Source organism: Scyliorhinus torazame, chromosome 5 (assembly GCF_047496885.1).
Source record: "Scyliorhinus torazame isolate Kashiwa2021f chromosome 5, sScyTor2.1, whole genome shotgun sequence".
Taxonomy (NCBI): domain Eukaryota; kingdom Metazoa; phylum Chordata; class Chondrichthyes; order Carcharhiniformes; family Scyliorhinidae; genus Scyliorhinus; species Scyliorhinus torazame.
Genome location: NC_092711.1, coordinates 2,195,811 through 2,223,143, shown reverse-complemented (window position 1 = coordinate 2,223,143; position 27,333 = coordinate 2,195,811). Strand labels below are relative to the sequence as shown.

The following is a 27,333-nucleotide window of genomic DNA, read 5'->3' as shown; positions in this document are numbered from 1 at the left end:
AGGAGGTTACAGAGATAGGGAGGGTTGTAGTGGCTGGAAGAGGTTACAGAGATAGGGAGGGTTGTAGGGGGCTGGGGGAGGTTACAGAGATAGGGAGGGGTGTCGTGGCTGGAGGAAGTTACAGAGATAGGGAGGGGTGTAGGGGCTGAAGGAGGATACAGAGATAGGGAGGGGTGTAGGGGGCTGGAGGAGGTTACAGAGATAGGGAGGGGTGTAGGGGCTGGAGGAGGTTACAGAGATAGGGAGGGTTGTAGGGGCTAGAGGAGGTTACAGAGATAGGGAGGGTTGTAGGGGCTGGAGGAGGTTACAGAGATAGGGAGGGGTGTAGGGGCTGGAGGAGGTTACAGAGATAGGGAGGGGTGTCGTGGCTGGAGGAGGTTACAGAGATAGGGAGGGGTGTAGGGGCTGAAGGAGGTTACAGAGATAGGGAGGGGTGTAGGGGCTGGAGGAGGTTACAGAGATAGGGAGGGTTGTAGGGGCTAGAGGAGGTTACAGAGATAGGGAGGGGTGTAGGGGCTGGAGGAGGTTACAGAGATAGGGAGGGTTGTAGGGGCTGGAGGAGGTTACAGAGATAGGGAGGGGTGTAGGGGCTGGAGAATGTTACTGAGATAGGGAGGGGTGTAGGGGCTGGAGGAGGTTACAGAGATAGGGAGGGGTGTCGGGGCTGGAGGAGGTTACAGAGATAGGGAGGGGTGTTGGGGCTGGAGGAGGTTACAGAGATAGGGAGGGTTGTAGGGGCTGGAGGAGGTTACAGAGATAGGGAGGGGTGTCGGGGCTGGAGAATGTTACTGAGATAGGGAGGGGTGTAGGGGCTGGAGGAGGTTACAGAGATAGGGAGGGGTGTCGGGGCTGGAGGAGGTTACAGAGATAGGGAGGGGTGTTGGGGCTGGAGGAGGTTACAGAGATAGGGAGGGTTGTAGGGGCTGGAGGATGTTACAGAGATAGGGAGGGATGTGTAGGGGGCTGGAGGAGGTTACAGAGATAGGGAGGGTTGTAGGGGGCTGCAGGAGGTTACAGAGATAGGGAGGGTTGTAGTGGCTGGAAGAGGTTACAGAGATAGGGAGGGTTGTAGGGGGCTGGGGGAGGTTACAGAGATAGGGAGGGGTGTCGGGGCTAGAGGAGGTTACAGAGATAGGGAGGGGTGTAGGGGGCTGGAGGTTACAGAGATAGGGAGGGGTGTAGGGGCTGGAGGAGGTTACAGAGTTAGGGAGGGGTGTAGGGGCTGGAGGAGGTTACAGAGATAGGGAGGGGTGTAGGGGCTGGAGGAGGTTACAGAGATAGGGAGGGGTGTAGGGGCTGGAGGATGTTACAGAGATAGGGAGGGGTGTAGGGGCTGTGTATTGGTCAGCAGTGACCATCGCACCTCTGACGAAGGACAACTTGAACCCAAAACGAGATCCATAGGCTGCCCTCAGGTGTATGTGGACGCTCCCGCCCAAGAAGGTCAAAGATCGCGGCCGGTAGGTGCTGCACAGCCTGCTGGGAGTTCGGCCAGGGCTCCAGAGGGTCAGTAGGCCCGAGTAACAGGCCAGTTCGAAGGCGTCGAACCTGGAGAGAGAGGGAGGGAGGCGTTAGTACCGCCAGGAACGTCAGCGCGAAGCCGCTCAGACCACCCTCTCGGGGCCTGCGGTGAGGGTGGGTGTTACGGCTGGAGGGGGGGGGGGTCACGCCATCCAGCCTCTCACCTGACGTTGACCACCTCCCGCACTGAGGCCACGATGACCCAGGTGCAGTTCAGCTCGTCGAACCAGTCCCGGGGAACCGGACTTCGGATGACACCTTGGAATTCCGTCAGTCTCTCGCCAATCCCACCACAGGCACCTGGGAGGCAGGGGGAGAGAGAGACGGGGGAAAGAGAGAGAGAGAGAGACGGGGAGAGAGTAGGGGGGGAGAGAGAGAGACAGGAGAGAGGCAGCGAGATGGGGAGAGAGAGAGACGGGGGAGAGAGAGACAGGAGAGAGGCAGAGAGATGGGGAGAGAGAGAGACGGGGGAGAGAGAGAGACAGGAGAGAGGCAGAGAGATGGGGAGAGAGAGAGACGGGCGAGAGAGAGAGACAGGAGAGAGGCAGAGAGATGGGGAGAGAGAGAGACGGGGGAGAGAGAGAGACAGGAGAGAGGCAGAGAGATGGGGAGAGAGAGAGACGGGGGAGAGAGAGAGACAGGAGAGAGGCAGAGAGATGGGGAGAGAGAGAGACGGGCGAGAGAGAGAGACAGGAGAGAGGCAGAGAGATGGGGAGAGAGAGAGACGGGGGAGAGAGAGAGACAGGAGAGAGGCAGAGCGATGGGGAGAGAGAGAGACGGGGGAGAGAGAGAGACAGGAGAGAGGCAGAGAGATGGGGAGAGAGAGAGACGGGGGAGAGAGAGAGACAGGAGAGAGGCAGAGAGATGGGGAGAGAGAGAGACGGGCGAGAGAGAGAGACAGGAGAGAGGCAGAGAGATGGGGAGAGAGAGAGACGGGGGAGAGAGAGAGACAGGAGAGAGGCAGAGAGATGGGGAGAGAGAGAGACGGGGGAGAGAGAGAGACAGGAGAGAGGCAGAGAGATGGGGAGAGAGAGAGACGGGGGAGAGAGAGACAGGAGAGAGGCAGAGAGATGGGGAGAGAGAGAGACGGGGGAGAGAGAGAGGCAGAGAGAGGCAGAGAGATGGGGAGAGAGAGAGACGGGGGAGAGAGAGAGACAGGAGAGAGGCAGCGAGATGGGGAGAGAGAGAGACGGGGGAGAGAGAGAGACAGGAGAGAGGCAGAGAGATGGGGAGAGAGAGAGACGGGGGAGAGAGTAGGGGGAGAGAGAGAGACAGGAGAGAGAGGCAGAGAGATGGGGGAAGAGAGAGAGAGACAGGGGAGAGAGGGATACAGGGAGAGAGAGAGAGAGACGGGAGAGAGAGGCATGGGGGAGAGAGTAGGGGGAGGGAGAGACAGGAGAGAGAGGCAGAGAGATGGGGTGAGAGAGAGAGAGACAGGGGAGGGAGGGAGACAGGGAGATAGAGAGACAGGGGGAGAGAGACAGGGTGAGAGAGAGGCAGAGAGATGGGGAGAGCGAGAGAGACGGGGAGAGACAGGCACGGGGAGAGAGAGACAGGAGAGAGAGGCAGAGAGATGGAGGGAAAGAGAGAGAGACAGGGGAGAGAGGGAGACGGGGGAGAGAGAACAGGGGGAGAGAGAGAGGGGGGAGAGAGTAGGGGGGGAGAGAGAGACAGGGTGAGAGAGAGGCAGAGAGACGGGGCGAGAGAGAGACAGGAGAGAGAGGCAGAGAGATGGGGGAGAGAGAGAGAGAGAGACAGGGAGAGAGAGACAGGGGGGAGAGAGAACGGGGGAGAGAGAACGGGGGAGAGAGGGAGAGCGAGAGAGACGGGGGAGACGGAGAGAGAGACAGGGGGAGAGAGGGAGACGGAGAGAGAGGGGGAGGGGGAGAGAGAGAGAGAGAGACGGGGAGGGAGAGAGAGTGACGGGAGAGAGAGACACAGAGAGAGAGAAACGGAGTGAGAGACAGAGAGAGAGACAGGGAGAGAGAGGCAGAGAGATGGGAGAGAGAGAGAGACAGAGAGAGAGAAACGGAGTGAGAGACAGAGAGAGAGACAGGGAGAGAGAGGCAGAGAGATGGGAGAGAGAGAGAGACGGGGGGAAAAGAACGGGGAGAGGGGGGGAGCAAGAGAGACGGGGGAGAGAGGGACGGAGAGAGAGAGAGACAGGGAAAGAGAGAGAGGGGGGGAGCGAGAGAGACGGGGGAGAGAGGGACAGAGAGAGAGAGAGACAGGGAAAGAGAGAGAGAGAGAGACGGAGACGGAGAGAGAGGGGTAGAGAGAGAGAGACGGGGAGAGAGAGAGAGAGCGATGGGGAAGAGAGATGGGGGAGAGAGAGATGGGGGAAGAGAGAGAGGGGGAGAAAGGGACGGAGCGAGAGAGAGACAGGGCGAGTGAGAGAGAGAGAGAGAGAGACGGGGAGGAAGAGTGAGAGAAAGACGGGAGAGAGAGAGACGGGGAGGGAGAGAGAGACAGGGCGAGTGAGAGAGGGAGAGAGAGAGACGGGGAGGAGGAGGGAGAGAGAGACGGGGAGGGAGAGAGAGTCGGGGAGAGAGAGAGAGACGCGGAGCGAGAGACGTGGAGAGCGAGAGACGGGGAGAGAGAGGGACAGAGAGACGGGGTAGATAAATACAGGGATAGAGAGAGTAGGGTGAGAGCGAGACGGGGAGAGGGACAGGGAGCGATACACAGGGCGAGAGAGAGAAATGGGGAGATAGATCGAGAAGAGGAGAGAGATGAATTAATAGAGACACGTCGAGAGTGAGAGACAGAGAAGTGGGAGAGAGAGAGAAAAAAAATAGAGAGAGATATAGGAAAACAACGAGAAACGAGGGAGACAGAAAAGGAGATGGAGACAAAAAGGGAGGGAGCGAAAGAACCAGAGAGAGATAGAAAGAGAGTGTAAGAGAATGATATTAAACAAAGCTTTCAGAATTGAAATTATCATTGGGACAGGTTGAAATATTTCAGGTGAACTCAGATAGACAACTCACCGTGAGAGTCGGACGGGCCGATCAAGACATTCTCAGCACAGGTACCTGCAGCAAAACAGACATTGTTAATCCCACGCTGAACCCCTCGATTAGATTCCAGTCTGTAACTCACTCCCGGGTACCTGTTATTCTATATATACACCACGTCGAATCCCTCGAATAGATTCCAGTCTGTAACTCACTCCCGGGTACCTGTTATTCGATATATAAACCACCCCGAACCCCTCGAATAGATTCCAGTCTGTAACTCACTCCCGGGTACCTGTTATTCGATATATAAACCACCCCGAACCCCTCGATTAGATTCCAGTCTGTAACTCACTCCCGGGTACCTGTTATTCGATATATAAACCACGCTGAACCTTTCGATTAGATTCCAGTCTGTAACTCACTCCCGGGTATCTGTTATTCTATATATAAACCACCTCGAACCCCTCGATTAGATTCCAGTCTGTAACTCACTCCCGGGTATCTGTTATTCTATATATAAACCACCCCGAACCCCTCGATTAGATTCCAGTCTGTAACTCACTCCCGGGTATCTGTTATTCTATATATAAACCACCCCGAACCCCTCGATTAGATTCCAGTCGGTAACTCACTCCCCGGTGTCTGTTATTCTATATATAAACCACCCCGAACCCCTCGATTAGATTCCAGTCTGTAACTTACTCCCGGGTATCTGTTATTCTATATATAAACCACCCCGAACCCCTCGATTAGATTCCAGTCTGTAACTCACTCCCGGGTATCTGTTATTCTATATATAAACCACCCCGAACCCCTCGATTAGATTCCAGTCTGTAACTCACTCCCGGGTATCTGTTATTCTATATATAAACCACCCCGAACCACTCGATTAGATTCCAGTCTGCAACTCACTCCCGGGTATATGTTATTCTATATATAAACCACCCCGAACCCTCGATTAGATTCCAGTCTGTAACTCACACCCCCGGGTATCTGTTATTCTATATATAAACCTCACCGAACCGCTCGATTAGATTCCAGTCTGTAACTCACTCCCCGGTATCTGTTATTCTATATATAAACCACCCCGAACCCTCGATTAGATTCCAGTCTGTAACTCACTCCCGGGTATCTGTTATTCTATATATAAACCTCACCGAACCGCTCGATTAGATTCCAGTCTGTAACTCACTCCCCGGTATCTGTTATTCTATATATAAACCACCCCGAACCCCTCGATTAGATTCCAGTCTGTAACTCACTCCCGGGTATCTGTTATTCTATATATAAACCACCCCGAACCCCTCGATTAGATTCCAGTCTGTAACTCACACCCCCGTGTATCTGTTACTCTATATATAAACCACCCCGAACCCCTCGATTAGATGCCAGTCTGTAACTCACTCCCGGGTATCTGTTATTCTATATATAAACCACCCCGAACCCCTCGATTAGATGCCAGTCTGTAACTCACTCCCGGGTATCTGTTATTCTATATATAAACCACCCCGAACCCCTCGATTAGATTCCAGTCTGTAACTCACTCCCGGGTACCTGTTATTCTATATATAAACCACCCCGAACCCCTCGATTAGATTCCAGTCTGTAACTCACTCCCGGGTACCTGTTATTCTATATATAAACCACCCCGAACCCCTCGATTAGATTCCAGTCTGTAACTCTCTCCCGGGTATCTGTTATTCTGTATATAAACCATCCCGAACCCCTCGATTAGATTCCAGTCTGTAACTCACTCCCGGTTATCTGTTATTCTATATATAAACCACCCCGAACCCCTCAATTAGATTCCAGTCTGTAACTCACTCCCGGGTATCTGTTATTCTATATATAAACCACCCCGAACCCCTCGATTAGATTCCAGTCTGTAACTCACTCCCGGGTATCTGTTATTCTATATATAAACCACCCTGAACCCCTCGATTAGTTTCCAGTCTGTAACTCACTCCCGGGTATCTGTTATTCTATATATAAACCACCCCGAACCCCTCGATTAGATTCCAGTCTGTAACTCACTCCCGGGTATCTGTTATTCTATATATAAACCACCCTGAACCCCTCGATTAGTTTCCAGTCTGTAACTCACTCCCGGGTATCTGTTATTCTATATATAAACCACCCCGAACCCCTCGATTAGATTCCAGTCTGTAACTCACTCCCGGGTATCTGTTATTCTCTATATATAAACCACCCCGAACCCCTCGATTAGATTCCAGTCTGTAACACACTCCCGGGTATCTGTTATTCTATATATAAACCACCCTGAACCCCTCGATTAGATTCCAGTCTGTAACTCACTCCCGGGTATCGGTTATTCTATATATAAACCACCCCGATCCCCTCGATTAGATTCCAGTCTGTAACTCACTCCCGGGTATCTGTTACTCGATATATAAACCACCCCGAACCCCTCGATTAGATTCCAGTCGGTGACTCACTCCCGGGTATCTGTTATTGTATATATAAACCACACCGAACCCCTCGATTAGATTCCAGTCTGTAACTCACTCCCGGGTATCTGTTATTCTATATATAAACCACCCCGAACACCTCGATTAGATTCCAGTCTGTAACTCACTCCTGGGTATCTGTTATTCTATATATAAACCACCCCGAACCCCTCGATTAGATTCCAGTCTGTAACTCACTCCCGGGTATCTGTTACTCTATATATAAACCACCCTGAACCCCTCGATTAGATTCCAGTCTGTAACTCACTCCCGGGTATCTGTTACTCGATATATAAACCACCCCGAACCCCTCGATTAGATTCCAGTCGGTGACTCACTCCCGGGTATCTGTTATTGTATATATAAACCACACCGAACCCCTCGATTAGATTCCAGTCTGTAACTCACTCCCGGGTATCTGTTATTCTATATATAAACCACCCCGAACACCTCGATTAGATTCCAGTCTGTAACTCACTCCTGGGTATCTGTTATTCTATATATAAACCACCCCGAACCCCTCGATTAGATTCCAGTCTGTAACTCACTCCCGGGTATCTGTTACTCTATATATAAACCACCCTGAACCCCTCGATTAGATTCCAGTCTGTAACTCACTCCCGGGTATCTGTTATTCTATATATAAACCACCCCGAACCCCTCGATTAGATTCCAGTCTGTAACTCACTCCCGGGTATCTGTTATTCTGTATATAAACCACCCCGAACCCCTCGATTAGATTCCAGTCTGTAACTCACTCCCGGGCATCTGTTATTCTGTATATAAACCACCCCGAACCCCTCGATTAGATTCCAGTCTGTAACTCACTCCCGGGCATCTGTTATTCTATATATAAACCACCCCGAACCCCTCGATTAGATTCCCGTCTGTAACTCACTCCCGGGTATCTGTTATTCTATATATAAACCACCCCGAACCCCTCGATTAGATTCCAGTCTGTAACTCACTCCCGGGTATCAGTTATTCGATATATAAACCACCCCGAACCCCTCGATTAGATTCCTGTCTGTAACTCACTCCCGGGTATCAGTTATTCTATATATAAACCACCCCAAACCCCTCGATTAGATTCCAGTCTGTAACTCACTCCCGGGTATCTGTTATTCTATATATAAACCACCCCAAACCCCTCGATTAGATTCCAGTCTGTAGCTCACTCCCGGGTATCTGTTATTCTATAGATAAACCATCCTGAATCCCTCGATGAGATTCCAGTCTGTACCTCACTCCCGGGTATCTGTTATTCTATATATAAACCACCCCGAACCCCTCGATTAGATTCCAGTCTGTAATTCACTCCCGGGTATCTGTTATTCTATATATAAACCACCCTGAACCCCTCGATTAGATTCGAGTCTGTAACTCTCTCCCGGGTATCTGTTATTCTATATATAAACCATCCCGAACCCCTCGATTAGATTCCAGTCTGCAACTCACTCCCGGGTATCTGTTATTCTATATATAAACCACACCGAACCCCTCGATTAGATTCCAGTCTGTAACTCACTCCCGGGTATCTGTTATTCTATATATAAACCACACCGAACCCCTCGATTAGATTCCAGTCTGTAACTCACTCCCGGGTATCTATTATTCTATATATAATCCACCCCGAACACCTCGATTAGATTCCAGTCTGTAACTCACTCCCGGGTATCTGTTATTCTATATATAAACCACCCCGAGCCCCTCGATTAGATTCCAGTCTGTAACTCACTCCCGGGTATCTGTTATTCTATATATAAACCACCCTGAACCCCTCGATTAGATTCCAGTCTGTAACTCACTCCCGGGTATCTGTTATTCTATATATAAATCACCCTGAACCCCTCGATTAGATTCCAGTCTGTAACTCACTCCCGGGTATCTGTTATTCTATATATAAATCAGCCCGAACCCCTCGATTAGATTCCAGTCTGTAACTCACTCCCGGGTATCTGTTATTCTATATATAAACCACCCCGAACCCCTCGATTAGATTCCAGTCTGTAACTCACTCCCGGGTATCTATTATTCTATATATAATCCACCCCGAACACCTCGATTAGATTCCAGTCTGTAACTCACTCCCGGGTATCTGTTATTCTATATATAAATCACCCTGAACCCCTCGATTAGATTCCAGTCTGTAACTCACTCCCGGGTATCTGTTATTCTATATATAAATCACCCCGAACCCCTCGATTAGATTCCAGTCTGTAACTCACTCCCGGGTATCTGTTATTCTATATATAAACCACCCCGAACGCCTCGATTAGATTCCAGTTTGTAATTCACTCCCAGGCATCTGTTATTCTGTATATAAACCACCCCGAACCCCTCGATTAGATTCCAGTCTGTAACTCACTCCCGGGTATCTGTTATTCTATATATAAACCACCCCGAACCCTCGATTAGATTCCAGTCAGGAACTCACTCCCAGGTATCTGTTATTCTATATATAAACCTCACCGAACCCCGCGATTAGATTCCAGTCTGTAACTCACTCCCGGGTATCTGTTATTCTATATATAAACTATCGTGAACCTCTCGATTAGATTCCAGTCTGTAACTCACTCCCGGGTATCTATTATTCTGTATATAAACTATCGTGAACCTCTCGATTAGATTCCAGTCTGTAACTCACTCCCGGGTATCTGTTATTCTATATATAAACCACCCCGAACCCCTCGATTAGATTCCAGTCTGTATCTCACTCCCAGGTATCTGTTATTCTATATATAAATCACCCTGAACCACTCGATTAGATTCCAGTCTGTAATTCACTCCCGGGTATCTGTTAGTCTATATATAAATTACACCGAACCCCTCGATTAGATTCCAGTCGGGAACTCACTCCTAGGTATCTGTTATTCCATATATAAACCTCCCCGAACCCCTCGATTAGATTCCAGTCTGTAACTCTCTCCCGGGTATCTGTTATTCTATATGTAGCAACCACCCCAACCCCTCGATTAGATTCCAGTCTGTAACTCACTCCCGGGTATCTGGTATTCTATATATAAACCATCCCGAACCCCTCGATTAGATTCCAGTCTGTAACTCACTCCCGGGTATCAGTTATTCTATATATAAACCACCCCGAACCCCTCGATCAGATTCCAGTCTGTAACTCACTCCCGGGTATCTGTTATTCTATATATAAACCACCACGAACCCCTCGATTAGATTCCAGTCTGTAACTCTCTCCCGGGTGTCTGTTATTCTATATATAAACCATCCCGAACCCCTCGATTAGATTCCAGTCTGTAACTCACTCCCCTGTATCTGGTATTCTATATATAAACGATCCCGAACCCCTCGATTAGATTCCAGTCTGTAACTCACTCCCGGGTATCAGTTATTCTATATATAAACCACCCCGAACCCCTCGATTAGATTCCAGTCTGTAACTCACTCCCGGGTATCAGTTATTCTATATATAAACCACCCCGAAACCCTCGATTAGATTCCAGTCTGTAACTCACTCCCGGGTATCTGTTATTCTATATATAAACCACCCCGAACCCCTCGATTAGATTCCAGTCTGTAACTCACTCCCGGGTATCTGTTATTCTATATATAAACCACCCCGAACACCTCGATTAGATTCCAGTCTGTAACTCACTCCCGGGTATCTGCTATTCTATATATAAACCACCCCGAACCCCTCGATTAGATTCCAGTCTGTAACTCACTCCCGGGTATCTGTTATTCTATATATAAACCACCCCGAACCCCTCGATTAGATTCCAGTCTGTAATTCACTCCCGGGTATCTGTTATTCAATCTATAAACCACCTCGAACCCCTCGATCAGATTCCAGTCTGTAACTCACTCCCGGGTATCTGTTATTCTATATATAAATCACCCCGAACCCCTCGATTAGATTCCAGTCGGGAACTCACTCCTAGGTATCTGTTATTCCATATATAAACCTCCCCGAACCCCTCGATTAGATTCCAGTCTGTAACTCTCTCCCGGGTATCAGTTATTCTATATATATCAACCACCCCAACCCCTCGATTAGATTCCAGTCTGTAACTCACTCCCGGGTATCTGTTATTCTATATATAAACCACCCCGAACCCTCGATTAGATTCCAGTCAGGAACTCACTCCCAGGTATCTGTTATTCTATATATAAACCTCACCGAACCCCGCGATTAGATTCCAGTCTGTAACTCACTCCCGGGTATCTGTTATTCTATATATAAACTATCGTGAACCTCTCGATTAGATTCCAGTCTGTAACTCACTCCCGGGTATCTATTATTCTGTATATAAACTATCGTGAACCTCTCGATTAGATTCCAGTCTGTAACTCACTCCCGGGTATCTGTTATTCTATATATAAACCACCCCGAACCCCTCGATTAGATTCCAGTCTGTATCTCACTCCCAGGTATCTGTTATTCTATATATAAATCTCCCTGAACCACTCGATTAGATTCCAGTCTGTAATTCACTCCCGGGTATCTGTTAGTCTATATATAAATCACACCGAACCCCTCGATTAGATTCCAGTCGGGAACTCACTCCTAGGTATCTGTTATTCCATATATAAACCTCCCCGAACCCCTCGATTAGATTCCAGTCTGTAACTCTCTCCCGGGTATCTGTTATTCTATATGTAGCAACCACCCCAACCCCTCGATTAGATTCCAGTCTGTAACTCACTCCCGGGTATCTGTTATTCTATATATAAACCATCCCGAACCCCTCGATCAGATTCCAGTCTGTAACTCACTCCCGGGTATCTGTTATTCTATATATAAACCACCACGAACCCCTCGATTAGATTCCAGTCTGTAACTCTCTCCCGGGTGTCTGTTATTCCATATATATCAACCACCCCAACCCCTCGATTAGATTCCAGTCTGTAACTCACTCCCGGGTATCTGTTATTCTATATATAAACCACCCCGAACCCCTCGATTAGATTCCAGTCTGTAACTCACTCCCCTGTATCTGGTATTCTATATATAAACGATCCCGAACCCCTCGATTAGATTCCAGTCTGTAACTCACTCCCGGGTATCAGTTATTCTATATATAAACCACCCCGAACCCCTCGATTAGATTCCAGTCTGTAACTCACTCCCTGGTATCTGTTATTCTATATATAAACTACCCCGAACCCCTCGATTAGATTCCAGTCTGTAACTCACTCCCGGGTATCTGTTATTCTATATATAAACCACCCCGAACCCCTCGATTAGATTCCAGTCTGTAACTCACTCCCGGATATCTGTTATTCTATATATAAACCACCCCGAACCCCTCGATTAGATTCCAGTCTGTAACTCACTCCCGGGTATCAGTTATTCTATATATAAACCATCCTGAATCCCTCGATGAGATTCCAGTCTGTACCTCACTCCCGGGTATCTGTTATTCTATATATAAACCACCCTGAACCTCTCGATTAGATTCCAGTCTGTAACTCACTCCCGGGTATCTGTTACTCTATATATAAACCACCCCGAACCCCTCGATTAGATTCCAGTCTGTAACTCACTCCCGGGTATCTGTTATTCAATCTATAAACCACCTCGAACCCCTCGATCAGATTCCAGTCTGTAATTCACTCCCGGGTATCTGTTATTCAATCTATAAACCACCTCGAACCCCTCGATCAGATTCCAGTCTGTAACTCACTCCCGGGTATCTGTTATTCTATATATAAACCACCCCGAACCCCTCGATTAGATTCCAGACTGTAACTCACGCCCGGGTATCTGTCATTCTATATATAAACCACCCCGAACCCCTCGATTAGATTCCAGTCTGTAATTCACTCCCGGGTATCTGTTATTCAATCTATAAACCACCTCGAACCCCTCGATCAGATTCCAGTCTGTAACTCACTCCCGGGTATCTGTTATTCAATCTATAAACCACCTCGAACCCCTCGATTAGATTCCAGTCTGTAACTCGCTCCCGGGTATCTGTTATTCTATATATAAACCACTACGAACCCCTCGATTAGATTCCAGTCTGTAACTCACTCCCCTGTATCTGTTATTCGATATATAAACCACCCTGAACCACTCGATTAGATTCCAGTCTGTAACTCACTCCCGGGTATCTGTTATTCTGTGTATAAACCACCCCAAACCCCTCGATTAGATTCCAGTCTGTAACTCACTCCCGGGTATCTGTTATTCTATATATAAACCACCCCGAGCCCCTCGATTAGATTCCAGTCTGTAACTCAATCCCGGGTATCTGTTATTCTATATATAAACCACCCCGAACCCCTCGATTAGATTCCAGTCTGTAACACACTCCCGGGTATCTGTTATTCTATATATAAACCACCCCGAACCCCTCGATCAGATTCCAGTCTGTAACTCACTCCCGGGTATCTGTTATTCTATATATAAACCACCCTGAACTCCTCGATTAGATTCCAGTCTGTATCTCACTCCCGGGTATCTGTTATTCTATATATAATCCACTCCGAACACCTCGATTAGATTCCAGTCTGTAACTCACTCCCGGGTATCTGTTATTCTATTTCTAAACAGCCCCGAACCCCTCGATTAGATTCCAGTCTGCAACTCACTCCCGGGTATCTGTTATTCTATATATAAACCACCCCGAACCCCTCGATTAGATTCCAGTCTGTAACTCACTCCCAGGTATCTGTTATTCTATATATAAACCAAACCGAACCCCTCGATTAGATTCCAGTCTGTATCTCACTCCCAGGTATCTGTTATTCTATATATAAACTACCCCGAACCACTCGATTAGATTCCAGTCTGTAACTCACTCCCGGGTATCTGTTATTCTATATATAAATCACCCCGAACCCCTCTATTAGATTCCAGTCGGGAACTCACTCCTAGGTATCTGTTATTCCATATATAAACCTCCCCGAACCCCTCGATTAGATTCCAGTCTGTAACTCTCTCCCGGGTATCTGTTATTCTATATATAAACCACCCCGAACTCCTCGATTAGATTCCAGTCTGTAACTCACTCCCGGGTATCTGTTATTCTATATATAAACCTCCCCGAACCCCTCGATTAGATTCCAGTCTGTAACTCACTCCCGGGTATCTGTTATTCTATATATATCAACCACCCCAACCCCTCGATTAGATTCCAGTCTGTAACTCACTCCCGGGTATCTGGTATTCTATATATAAACCATCCCGAACCCCTCGATTAGATTCCAGTCGGTAACTCACTCCCGGGTATCAGTTATTCTATATATAAACCACCCCGAACCCCTCGATTAGATTCCAGTCTATAACTCACTCCCGGGTATCAGTTATTCTATATATAAACCACCCCGAACCCCTCGATTAGATTCCAGTCTGTAACTCACTCCCCTGTATCTGGTATTCTATATATCAACCATCCCGAACCCCTCGATTAGATTCCAGTCGGTAACTCACTCCCGGGTATCAGTTATTCGATATATAAACCACTCCGAACCCCTCGATTAGATTCCAGTCTGTAGCTCACTCCCGGGTATCTGTTATTCTATATATAAACCACCCTGAACCCCTCGATTAGATTCCAGTCTGTAACTCACTCCCGGGTATCTGTTATTCTCTATATAAATCACCCCGAACCCCTCGATTAGATTCCAGTCTGTAACTCACTCCCGGGTATCTGTTATTCTATATATAAACCACTCCGAACCCCTCGATTAGATTCCAGTCTGTAAATCACTCCCGGGCATCTGTTATTCTGTATATAAACCACCCCGAACCCCTCGATTAGATTCCAGTCTGTAACTCACTCCCGGGTATCTGTTATTCTATATATAAACCACCCCGAACCCCTCGATTAGATTCCAATCTGTAACTCACTCCCGGGTATCTGTTATTCTATATATAAACCACCCCGAACCCCTCGATTAGATTCCAGTCTGCAACTCTCTCCCAGGTATCTGTTATTCTATATATAAACCACCCCGAACCCCTCGATTAGATTCCAGTCCGTAACTCACTCCCGGGTATCTGTTATTCTGTAAAGAAACCACGACGAACCACTCGATTAGATTCCAGTCTGTAACTCACTCCCGGGTTTCTGTTATTCTGTATATAAACCACCCCGAACCCCTCGATTCGATTCCAGTCTGTAACTCACTCCCGGGTATCTGTTATTCTATATATAAACCACCCCGAACCCCTCGATTAGATTCCAGTCCGTAACTCACTCCCGGGTATCTGTTATTCTGTATATAAACCACGCCGAACCCCTCGATTAGATTCCAGTCTGTAACTCACTCCCGGGTTTCTGTTATTCTGTATATAAACCACCCCGAACCCCTCGATTAGATTCCAGTCTGTAACTCACTCCCGGGTATCTGTTACTCTATATATAAACCACCCCGAACCCCTCGATTAGATTCCAGTGTGTAACTCACTCCCGGGTATCTGTTACTCTATATATAAACCACCTCGAACCCCTCGATTAGATTCCAGTCCGTAACTCACTCCCGGGTATCTGTTATTCTGTATATAAACCACGCCGAACCCCTCGATTAGATTCCAGTCTGTAACTCACTCCCGGGTTTCTGTTATTCTGTATATAAACCACCCCGAACCCCTCGATTAGATTCCAGTCTGTAACTCACTCCCAGGTATCTGTTATTCTATATATAAATCACCCCAAACCCCTCGATTAGATTCCAGTCAGGAACTCACTCCCAGGTATCTGTTATTCTATATATAAACCTCACCGAACCCCGCGATTAGATTCCAGTCTGCAACTCACTCCCGGGTATCTGTTATTCTATATATAAACCACGCCGAACCCCTCGATTAGATTCCAGTCTGTAACTCACTCCCGGGTATCTATTATTCTTTATATAATCCACCCTGAACACCTCGATTAGATTCCAGTCTGTAGCTCACTCCCGGGTATCTGTTATTCTATATATAAACCACCCTGAACCCCTCGATTAGATTCCAGTCTGTAACTCACTCCCGGGTATCTGTTATTCCATATATAAACCACCCCGAACCCCTCGATTAGATTCCAGTCTGTAACTCACTCCCGGGTATCTGTTATTCTATATATAAACCACTCCGAACCCCTCGATTAGATTCCAGTCTGTAACTCACTCCCGGGTATCTGTTATTCTGTATATAAACTATCGTGAACCCCTCGATTAGATTCCAGTCTGTAACTCACTCCCGGGTATCTGTGAGTCTATATATAAACCACCCTGAATCCCTCGATTAGATTCCAGTCTGTATCTCACTCCCAGGTATCTGTTATTCTATATATAAACCACCCCGAACCCCTCGATTAGATTCCAGTCTGTAACTCACTCCCGGGTATCTGTTACTCTATATATAAATCACCCTGAACTACTCGATTAGATTCCAGTCTGTAACTCATTCCCGGGTATCTGTTATTCTATATATAAACCACTACAAACCCCTCGATTAGATTCCAGTCTGTAACTCACCTCCCTGTATCTGTTATTCTATATATAAACCACCCCGAACCCCTCGATTAGATTCCAGTCTGTAATTCACTCCCGGGTATCTGTTATTCTATATATAAACCATCCCGAACCCCTCGATTAGATTCCAGTCGGTAACTCACTCCCGGGTATCAGTTATTCTATATATAAACCACCCCGAACCCCTCGATTAGATTCCAGTCTGTAACTCACTCCCGGGTATCTGTTATTCTATATATAAACCACTACAAACCCCTCGATTAGATTCCAGTCTGTAATCACCTCCCTGAATCTGGTATTCTATATATCAACCATCCCGAACCCCTCGATTAGATTCCAGTCGGTAACTCACTCCCGGGTATCTGTTATTCTATATATAAACCACCCCGAACCCCTCGATTAGATTCCAGTCTGTAACTCACTCCCGGGTATCAGTTATTCGATATATAAACCACCCCGAACCCCTCGATTAGATTCCTGTCTGTAACTCACTCCCGGGTATCTGTTATTCTATATATAAACCACCCCGAACCCCTCGATTAGATTCCAGTCTGTAACTCACTCCCGGGTATCAGTTATTCTATATATAAACCACCCCAAACCCCTCGATTAGATTCCAGTCTGTAACTCACTCCCGGGTATCTGTTATTCTATATATAAACCACCCCGAACCCCTCGATTAGATTCCAGTCTGTAGCTCACTCCCGGGTATCTGTTATTCTATAGATAAACCATCCTGAATCCCTCGATGAGATTCCAGTCTGTACCTCACTCCCGGGTATCTGTTATTCGATAGTTAAACCACCCCGAACCCCTCGATTAGATTCCAGTCTGTAACTCACTCCCGGGTATCTGTTATTCTATATATAAACCACCCCGAACCCCTCGATTAGATTCCAGTCTGTAATTCACTCCCGGGTATCTGTTATTCAATCTATAAACCACCTCGAACCCCTCGATTAGATTCCAGTCTGTAACTCACTCCCGGGTATCTGTTATTCTAGAAATAAACCACCCCGAACCCCTCGATTAGATTCCAGTCTGTAACTCACTCCCGGGTATCTGTTATTCTATATATAAACCACCCTGAACCCCTCGATTAGATTCCAGTCTGTAACTCACTCCCGGGTATCTGTTATTCTATATATAAACCACCCTCAACACCTCGATTAGATTCCAGTCTGTAACTCACTCCCGGGTATCTGTTATTCTATATATAAACCACCCCGAACCCCTCGATTAGATTCCAGTCTGTAACTCACTCCCGGGTATCTGTTATTCTATATATAAATCACCCCGAACCCCGCGATTAGATTCCAGTCTGTAACTCACTCCCGGGTATCTGTTATTCTATATATAAACCACCCCGAACCCCTCGATTAGATTCCAGTCTGTAACTCACTCCCGGGCATCTGTTATTCTGTATATAAACCACCCCGAACCCCTCGATTAGATTCCAGTCTGTAACTCACTCCCGGGTATCTGTTATTCTATATATAAACCACCCCGAACCCCTCGATTAGATTCCAGTCTGCAACTCACTCCCAGGTATCTGTTATTCTCTATATAAATCACCCCGAACCCCTCGATTAGATTCCAGTCCGTAACTCACTCCCGGGTATCTGTTATTCTATATATAAACCACGCTGAACCCCTCGATTAGATTCCAGTCTGTAACTCACTCCCGGGTATCTGTTATTCTGTATATAAACCACCCCGAACCCCTCGATTAGATTCCAGTCTGTAACTCACTCCCGGGTATCTGTTATTCTATATATAAATCACCCCAAACCCCTCGATTAGATTCCAGTCAGGAACTCACTCCCAGGTATCTGTTATTCTATATATAAACTACACCGAACCCCTCGATTAGATTCCAGTCTGTAACTCACTCCCGGGTATCTGTTATTCTATATATAAACCACTCCGAACCCCTCGATTAGATTCCAGTCTGTAACTCACTCCCGGGTATCTGTTATTCTATATATAAACCACCCCGAACCCCTCGATTAGATTCCAGTCTGTAACTCACTCCCGGGTATCTGTTATTCTATATATAAACCACCCCGAACCCCTCGATTAGATTCCAGTCTGTAACTCACTCCCGGGTATCTGTTATTCTATATATAAACCACCCCAAACCCCTCGATTAGATTCCAGTCTGTAACTCACTCCCGGGTATCTGTTATTCTATATATAAATCACACCCAACCCCTCGATTAGATTCCAGTCGGGAACTCACTCCTAGGTATCTGTTATTCCATATATAAACCTCCCCGAACCCCTCGATTAGATTCCAGTCTGTAACTCACTACCGGGTATCTGTTATTCTATATATAAACCTCCCCGAACCCTCGATTAGATTCCAGTCTGGAACTCACTCCCGGGTATCTGTTATTCTATATATAAACCACCCCGAACCCCTCGATTAGATTCCAGTCTGTAACTCACTCCCGGGTATCTGTTATTCGATATATAAACCACCCCGAACCCCTCGATTAGATTCCACTCTGTAACTCACTCCCGGGTATCTGTTATTCTATATATAAACCACACCGAACCCCTCGATTAGATTCCAGTCTGTAACTCACCCCCGGGTATCTGTTATTCTATATATAAACCACACTGATCCCCTCGATTAGATTCCAGTCTGTAACTCACTCCCGGGTATCTGTTATTCTGTATATAAACCGCCCCGAACCCCTCGATTAGATTCCAGTCTGTAACTCACTCCCGGGTATCTGTTATTCTATATATAAACCACCCCGAACCCCTCGATTAGATTCCAGTCTGTAATTCACTCCCGGGTATCTGTTATTCAATCTATAAACCACCTCGAACCCCTCGATTAGATTCCAGTCTGTAACTCACTCCCGGGTATCTGTTATTCTAGAAATAAACCACCCCGAACCCCTCGATTAGATTCCAGTCTGTAACTCACTCCCGGGTATCTGTTATTCTATATATAAACCACCCTGAACCCCTCGATTAGATTCCAGTCTGTAACTCACTCCCGGGTATCTGTTATTCTATATATAAACCACCCTCAACACCTCGATTAGATTCCAGTCTGTAACTCACTCCCGGGTATCTGTTATTCTATATATAAACCACCCCGAACCCCTCGATTAGATTCCAGTCTGTAACTCACTCCCGGGCATCTGTTATTCTGTATATAACCCACCCCGAACCCCTCGATTAGATTCCAGTCTGTAACTCACTCCCGGGTATCTGTTATTCTATATATAAATCACCCCGAACCCCGCGATTAGATTCCAGTCTGTAACTCACTCCCGGGTATCTGTTATTCTATATATAAACCACCCTGAACCCCTCGATTAGATTCCAGTCTGTAACTCACTCCCGGGCATCTGTTATTCTCTATATAAACCACCCCGAACCCCTCGATTAGATTCCAGTCTGTAACTCACTCCCGGGTATCTGTTATTCTATATATAAACCACCCCGAACCCCTCGATTAGATTCCAGTCTGCAACTCACTCCCAGGTATCTGTTATTCTCTATATAAATCACCCCGAACCCCTCGATTAGATTCCAGTCCGTAACTCACTCCCGGGTATCTGTTATTCTATATATAAACCACGCTGAACCCCTCGATTAGATTCCAGTCTGTAACTCACTCCCGGGTATCTGTTATTCTGTATATAAACCACCCCGAACCCCTCGATTAGATTCCAGTCTGTAACTCACTCCCGGGTATCTGTTATTCTATATATAAATCACCCCAAACCCCTCGATTAGATTCCAGTCAGGAACTCACTCCCAGGTATCTGTTATTCTATATATAAACTACACCGAACCCCTCGATTAGATTCCAGTCTGTAACTCACTCCCGGGTATCTGTTATTCTATATATAAACCACTCCGAACCCCTCGATTAGATTCCAGTCTGTAACTCACTCCCGGGTATCTGTTATTCTGTATATAAACCACCCCGAACCTCTCGATTAGATTCCAGTCTGTAACTCACTCCCGGGTATCTGTTATTCTATATATAAACCACCCCGAACCCCTCGATTAGATTCCAGTCTGTAACTCACTCCCGGGTATCTGTTATTCTATATATAAATCACACCGAACCCCTCGATTAGATTCCAGTCGGGAACTCACTCCTAGGTATCTGTTATTCCATATATAAACCTCCCCGAACCCCTCGATTAGATTCCAGTCTGTAACTCTCTCCCGGGTATCTGTTATTCTGTAAAGAAACCACGACGAACCACTCGATTAGATTCCAGTCTGTAACTCACTCCCGGGTTTCTGTTATTCTGTATATAAACCACCCCGAACCCCTCGATTCGATTCCAGTCTGTAACTCACTCCCGGGTATCTGTTATTCTATATATAAACCACGCCGAACCCCTCGATTAGATTCCAGTCTGTAACTCACTCCCGGGTTTCTGTTATTCTGTATATAAACCACGCCGAACCCCTCGATTAGATTCCAGTGTGTAACACACTCCCGGGTATCTGTTATTCTATATATAAACCACCCCGAACCCCTCGATTAGATTCCAGTCTGTAACTCACTCCCGGGTATCTGTTATTCTATATATAAACCACCCCGAACCCCTCGATTAGATTCCAGTCTGTAACTCACTCCCGGGTTTCTGTTATTCTATATATAAACCACCCCGAACCCCTCGATTAGATTCCAGTCTGTAACACACTCCCGGGTATCTGTTATTCTGTATATAAACCACCCCGAACGCCTCGATTAGATTCCAGTCTGTAACTCACTCCCGGGTATCTGTTACTCTATATATAAACCACCCCGAACCCCTCGATTAGATTCCAGTGTGTAACTCACTCCCGGGTATCTGTTACTCTATATATAAACCACCTCGAACCCCTCGATTAGATTCCAGTCCGTAACTCACTCCCGGGTATCTGTTATTCTGTATATAAACCACGCCGAACCCCTCGATTAGATTCCAGTCTGTAACTCACTCCCGGGTTTCTGTTATTCTGTATATAAACCACCCCGAACCCCTCGATTAGATTCCAGTCTGTAACTCACTCCCAGGTATCTGTTATTCTATATATAAATCACCCCAAACCCCTCGATTAGATTCCAGTCAGGAACTCACTCCCAGGTATCTGTTATTCTATATATAAACCTCACCGAACCCCGCGATTAGATTCCAGTCTGCAACTCACTCCCGGGTATCTGTTATTCTATATATAAACCACGCCGAACCCCTCGATTAGATTCCAGTCTGTAACTCACTCCCGGGTATCTATTATTCTTTATATAAACCACTCCGAACCCCTCGATTAGATTCCAGTCTGTAACTCACTCCCGGGTATCTGTTATTCTATATATAAACCACTCCGAACCCCTCGATTAGATTCCAGTCTGTAACTCACTCCCGGGTATCTGTTATTCTGTATATAAACTATCGTGAACCCCTCGATTAGATTCCAGTCTGTAACTCACTCCCGGGTATCTGTTATTCAATCTATAAACCACCTTGAACCCCTCGATTAGATTCCAGTCTGTAACTCACTCCCGGGTATCTGTTATTCTAGAAATAAACCACCCCGAACCCCTCGATTAGATTCCAGTCTGTAACTCACTCCCGGGTATCTGTTATTCTATATATAAACCACCCTCAACACCTCGATTAGATTCCAGTCTGTAGCTCACTCCCGGGTATCTGTTATTCTATATATAAACCACCCTGAACCCCTCGATTAGATTCCAGTCTGTAACTCACTCCCGGGTATCTGTTATTCTATATATAAACCACCCCGAACCCCTCGATTAGATTCCAGTCTGTAACTCACTCCCGGGTATCTGTTATTCTATATATAAACCACTCCGAACCCCTCGATTAGATTCCAGTCTGTAACTCACTCCCGGGTATCTGTTATTCTGTATATAAACTATCGTGAACCCCTCGATTAGATTCCAGTCTGTAACTCACTCCCGGGTATCTGTGAGTCTATATATAAACCACCCTGAATCCCTCGATTAGATTCCAGTCTGTATCTCACTCCCAGGTATCTGTTATTCTATATATAAACCACCCCGAACCCCTCGATTAGATTCCAGTCTGTAACTCACTCCCGGGTATCTGTTACTCTATATATAAATCACCCTGAACCACTCGATTAGATTCCAGTCTGTAACTCACTCCCGGGTATCTGTTATTCTATATATAAACCACTACAAACCCCTCGATTAGATTCCAGTCTGTAACTCACCTCCCTGTATCTGTTATTCTATATATAAACCACCCCGAACCCCTCGATTAGATTCCAGTCTGTAATTCACTCCCGGGTATCTGTTATTCTATATATAAACCATCCCGAACCCCTCGATTAGATTCCAGTCGGTAACTCAGTCCCTGGTATCTGTTATTCTATATATAAACCACCCCGAACCCCTCGATTAGATTCCAGTCTGTAACTCACTCCCGGGTATCTGTTATTCTATATATAAACCACTACAAACCCCTCGATTAGATTCCAGTCTGTAATCACCTCCCTGTATCTGGTATTCTATATATCAACCATCCCGAACCCCTCGATTAGATTCCAGTCGGTAACTCACTCCCGGGTATCTGTTATTCTATATATAAACCACCCCGAACCCCTCGATTAGATTCCAGTCTGTAACTCACTCCCGGGTATCAGTTATTCGATATATAAACCACCCCGAACCCCTCGATTAGATTCCTGTCTGTAACTCACTCCCGGGTATCTGTTATTCTATATATAAACCACCCCGAACCCCTCGATTAGATTCCAGTCTGTAGCTCACTCCCGGGTATGTGTTATTCTATATATAAACCACCCTGAACCCCTCGATTAGATTCCAGTCTGTAACTCACTCCCGGGTATCTGTTATTCTATATATAAACCACCCTGAACCCCTCGATTAGATTCCAGTCTGTAACTCACTCCCGGGTATCTGTTATTCTATAGATAAACCATCCTGAATCCCTCGATGAGATTCCAGTCTGTACCTCACTCCCGGGTATCTGTTATTCTATATATAAACCACCCCGAACCCCTCGATTAGATTCCAGTCTGTAACTCACTCCCGGGTATCTGTTATTCTATATATAAACCACACTGATCCCCTCGATTAGATTCCAGTCTGTAACTCACTCCCGGGTATCTGTTATTCTATATATAAACCACCCCGAACCCCTCGATTAGATTCCAGTCTGTAACTCTCTCCCGGGTATCTGTTATTCTGTATATAAACCACGCCGAACCCCTCGATTAGATTCCAGTCTGTCACTCACTCCCGGGTATCTGTTATTCTATATATAAACCACCCCGAACCCCTCGATTAGATTCCAGTCTGTAACTCACTCCCGAGTATCTGTTATTCTATATATAAACCACCCCGAACCCCTCGATTAGATTCCAGTCTGTAACTCACACCCGGGTATCTGTTATTCTATATATAAACCACCCCGAACCCCTCGATTAGATTCCAGTCTGTAACTCACTCCCGGGTATCTGTTATTCCTTATATATAAACCACCCCGAACCCCTCGATTAGATTCCAGTCGGGAACTCACTCCTAGGTATCTGTTATTCCATATATAAACCTCCCCGAACCCCTCGATTAGATTCCAGTCTGTAACTCTCTCCCGGGTATCTGTTATTCCATATATAAACCTCCCCGAACCCCTCGATTAGATTCCAGTCTGTAACTCACTCCCGGGTATCTGTTATTCTATATATAAACCTCCCTGAACCCCTCGATTAGATTCCAGTCTGTAACTCACTCCCGGGAATCTGTTATTCTATATATAAACAACACCGAACACCTCGATTACATTCCAGTCTGTAACTCACTCCCGGGTATCTGTTATTCTCGAAATAAACCATCCCGAACCCCTCGATTAGATTCCAGTCTGTAACTCACTCCCGGGTATCTGTTATTCTATATATAAACCACCCCGAACCCCTCGATTAGATTCCAGTCTGTAACTCACTCCCGGGTATCTGTTATTCTATATATAAACCACCCCGAACCCCTCGATTAGATTCCAGTCTGTAACTCACTCCCGGGTATCTGTTATTCTATATATAAACCACCCCGAACCCCTCGATTAGATTCCAGTCTGTAACTCACTCCCGGGTATCTGTTATTCTATATATAAATCACCCCGAACCCCTCGATTAGATTCCAGTCTGTAACTCACTCCCGGGTATCTGTTATTCTAGAAATAAACCACCCCGAACCCCTCGATTAGATTCCAGTCTGTAACTCACTCCCGGGTATCTGTTATTCTATATATAAACCACCCCGAACCCCTCGATTAGATTCCAGTCTGTAACTCACTCCCGGGTATCTGTTATTCTATATATAAACCACCCTGAACCCCTCGATTAGATTCCAGTCTGTAACTCACTCCCGGGTATCTGTTATTCTATATATAAACCACCCTCAACACCTCGATTAGATTCCAGTCTGTAACTCACTCCCGGGTATCTGTTATTCTATATATAAACCACCCCGAACCCCTCGATTAGATTCCAGTCTGTAACTCACTCCCGGGCATCTGTTATTCTGTATATAACCCACCCCGAACCCCTCGATTAGATTCCAGTCTGTAACTCACTCCCGGGTATCTGTTATTCTATATATAAACCACCCCGAACCCCTCGATTAGATTCCAGTCTGCAACTCACTCCCAGGTATCTGTTATTCTCTATATAAATCACCCCGAACCCCTCGATTAGATTCCAGTCCGTAACTCACTCCCGGGTATCTGTTATTCTATATATAAACCACGCTGAACCCCTCGATTAGATTCCAGTCTGTAACTCACTCCCGGGTATCTGTTATTCTGTATATAAACCACCCCGAACCCCTCGATTAGATTCCAGTCTGTAACTCACTCCCGGGTATCTGTTATTCTATATATAAATCACCCCAAACCCCTCGATTAGATTCCAGTCAGGAACTCACTCCCAGGTATCTGTTATTCTATATATAAACTACACCGAACCCCTCGATTAGATTCCAGTCTGTAACTCACTCCCGGGTATCTGTTATTCTATATATAAACCACTCCGAACCCCTCGATTAGATTCCAGTCTGTAACTCACTCCCGGGTATCTGTTATTCTGTATATAAACCACCCCGAACCTCTCGATTAGATTCCAGTCTGTAACTCACTCCCGGGTATCTGTTATTCTATATATAAACCACCCCGAACCCCTCGATTAGATTCCAGTCTGTAACTCACTCCCGGGTATCTGTTATTCTATATATAAATCACACCGAACCCCTCGATTAGATTCCAGTCGGGAACTCACTCCTAGGTATCTGTTATTCCATATATAAACCTCCCCGAACCCCTCGATTAGATTCCAGTCTGTAACTCTCTCCCGGGTATCTGTTATTCCATATATAAACCTCCCCGAACCCCTCGATTAGATTCCAGTCTGTAACTCACTCCCGGGTATCTGTTATTCTATATGTATCAACCACCCCAACCCCTCGATTAGATTCCAGTCTGTAACTCACTCCCGGGTATCTGTTATTCTATATATAAACCATCCCGAACCCCTCGATTAGATTCCAGTCGGTAACTCACTCCCGGGTATCAGTTATTCTCTATATAAACCACCCCGAACCCCTCGATTAGATTCCAGTCTGTAACTCACTCCCGGGTATCTGTTATTCTATATATAAACCACCCTGAACACCTCGATTAGATTCCAGTGTGTAACTCACTCCCGGGTATCTGTTATTCTATATATAAACCACCCCGAACCCCTCGATTAGATTCCAGTCTGTAACTCACTCCCGGGTATCTGTTATTCTATATATAAACCACCCTGAACACCTCGATTAGATTCCAGTGTGTAACTCACTCCCGGGTATCTGTTATTCTATATATAAACCACCCCGAACCCCTCGATTAGATTCCAGTCTGTAATTCACTCCCGGGTATCTGTTATTCTATATATAAACCACCCCGAACCCCTCGATTAGATTCCAGTCCGTAACTCACTCCCGGGTATCTGTTATTCTATATATAAACCACGCTGAACCCCTCGATTAGATTCCAGTCTGTAACTCACTCCCGGGTATCTGTTATTCTGTATATAAACCACCCCGAACCCCTCGATTAGATTCCAGTCTGTAACTCACTCCCGGGTATCTGTTATTCTATATATAAATCACCCCAAACCCCTCGATTAGATTCCAGTCAGGAACTCACTCCCAGGTATCTGTTATTCTATATATAAACTACACCGAACCCCTCGATTAGATTCCAGTCTGTAACTCACTCCCGGGTATCTGTTATTCTATATATAAACCACTCCGAACCCCTCGATTAGATTCCAGTCTGTAACTCACTCCCGGGTATCTGTTATTCTATATATAAACCACCCCGAACCCCTCGATTAGATTCCAGTCTGTAACTCACTCCCGGGTATCTGTTATTCTATATATAAACCACCCCGAACCCCTCGATTAGATTCCAGTCTGTAACTCACTCCCGGGTATCTGTTATTCTATATATAAACCACCCCAAACCCCTCGATTAGATTCCAGTCTGTAACTCACTCCCGGGTATCTGTTATTCTATATATAAATCACACCCAACCCCTCGATTAGATTCCAGTCGGGAACTCACTCCTAGGTATCTGTTATTCCATATATAAACCTCCCCGAACCCCTCGATTAGATTCCAGTCTGTAACTCACTACCGGGTATCTGTTATTCTATATATAAACCTCCCCGAACCCTCGATTAGATTCCAGTCTGGAACTCACTCCCGGGTATCTGTTATTCTATATATAAACCACCCCGAACCCCTCGATTAGATTCCAGTCTGTAACTCACTCCCGGGTATCTGTTATTCGATATATAAACCACCCCGAACCCCTCGATTAGATTCCACTCTGTAACTCACTCCCGGGTATCTGTTATTCTATAT

The 27,333-nt window shown here is 46.3% G+C and overlaps 1 long non-coding RNA gene across 1 annotated transcript in view; it reads right to left on the bottom strand.

Moving 5' to 3' along the window:
• Window positions 1-1,349: 1,349 nt before the first annotated feature.
• The window catches only part of LOC140418134 (uncharacterized), a 50,301-nt gene continuing 24,317 nt past the window's right edge, over window positions 1,350-27,333 (bottom strand). Inside the window, exons 2-4 of the long non-coding RNA XR_011944793.1 lie at window positions 4,512-4,556; window positions 1,686-1,821; window positions 1,350-1,548 (exon numbers count right to left, since the gene is read on the bottom strand). This is a non-coding gene — a long non-coding RNA (uncharacterized lncRNA). The remainder of the gene's footprint in view (window positions 1,549-1,685; window positions 1,822-4,511; window positions 4,557-27,333) is intronic.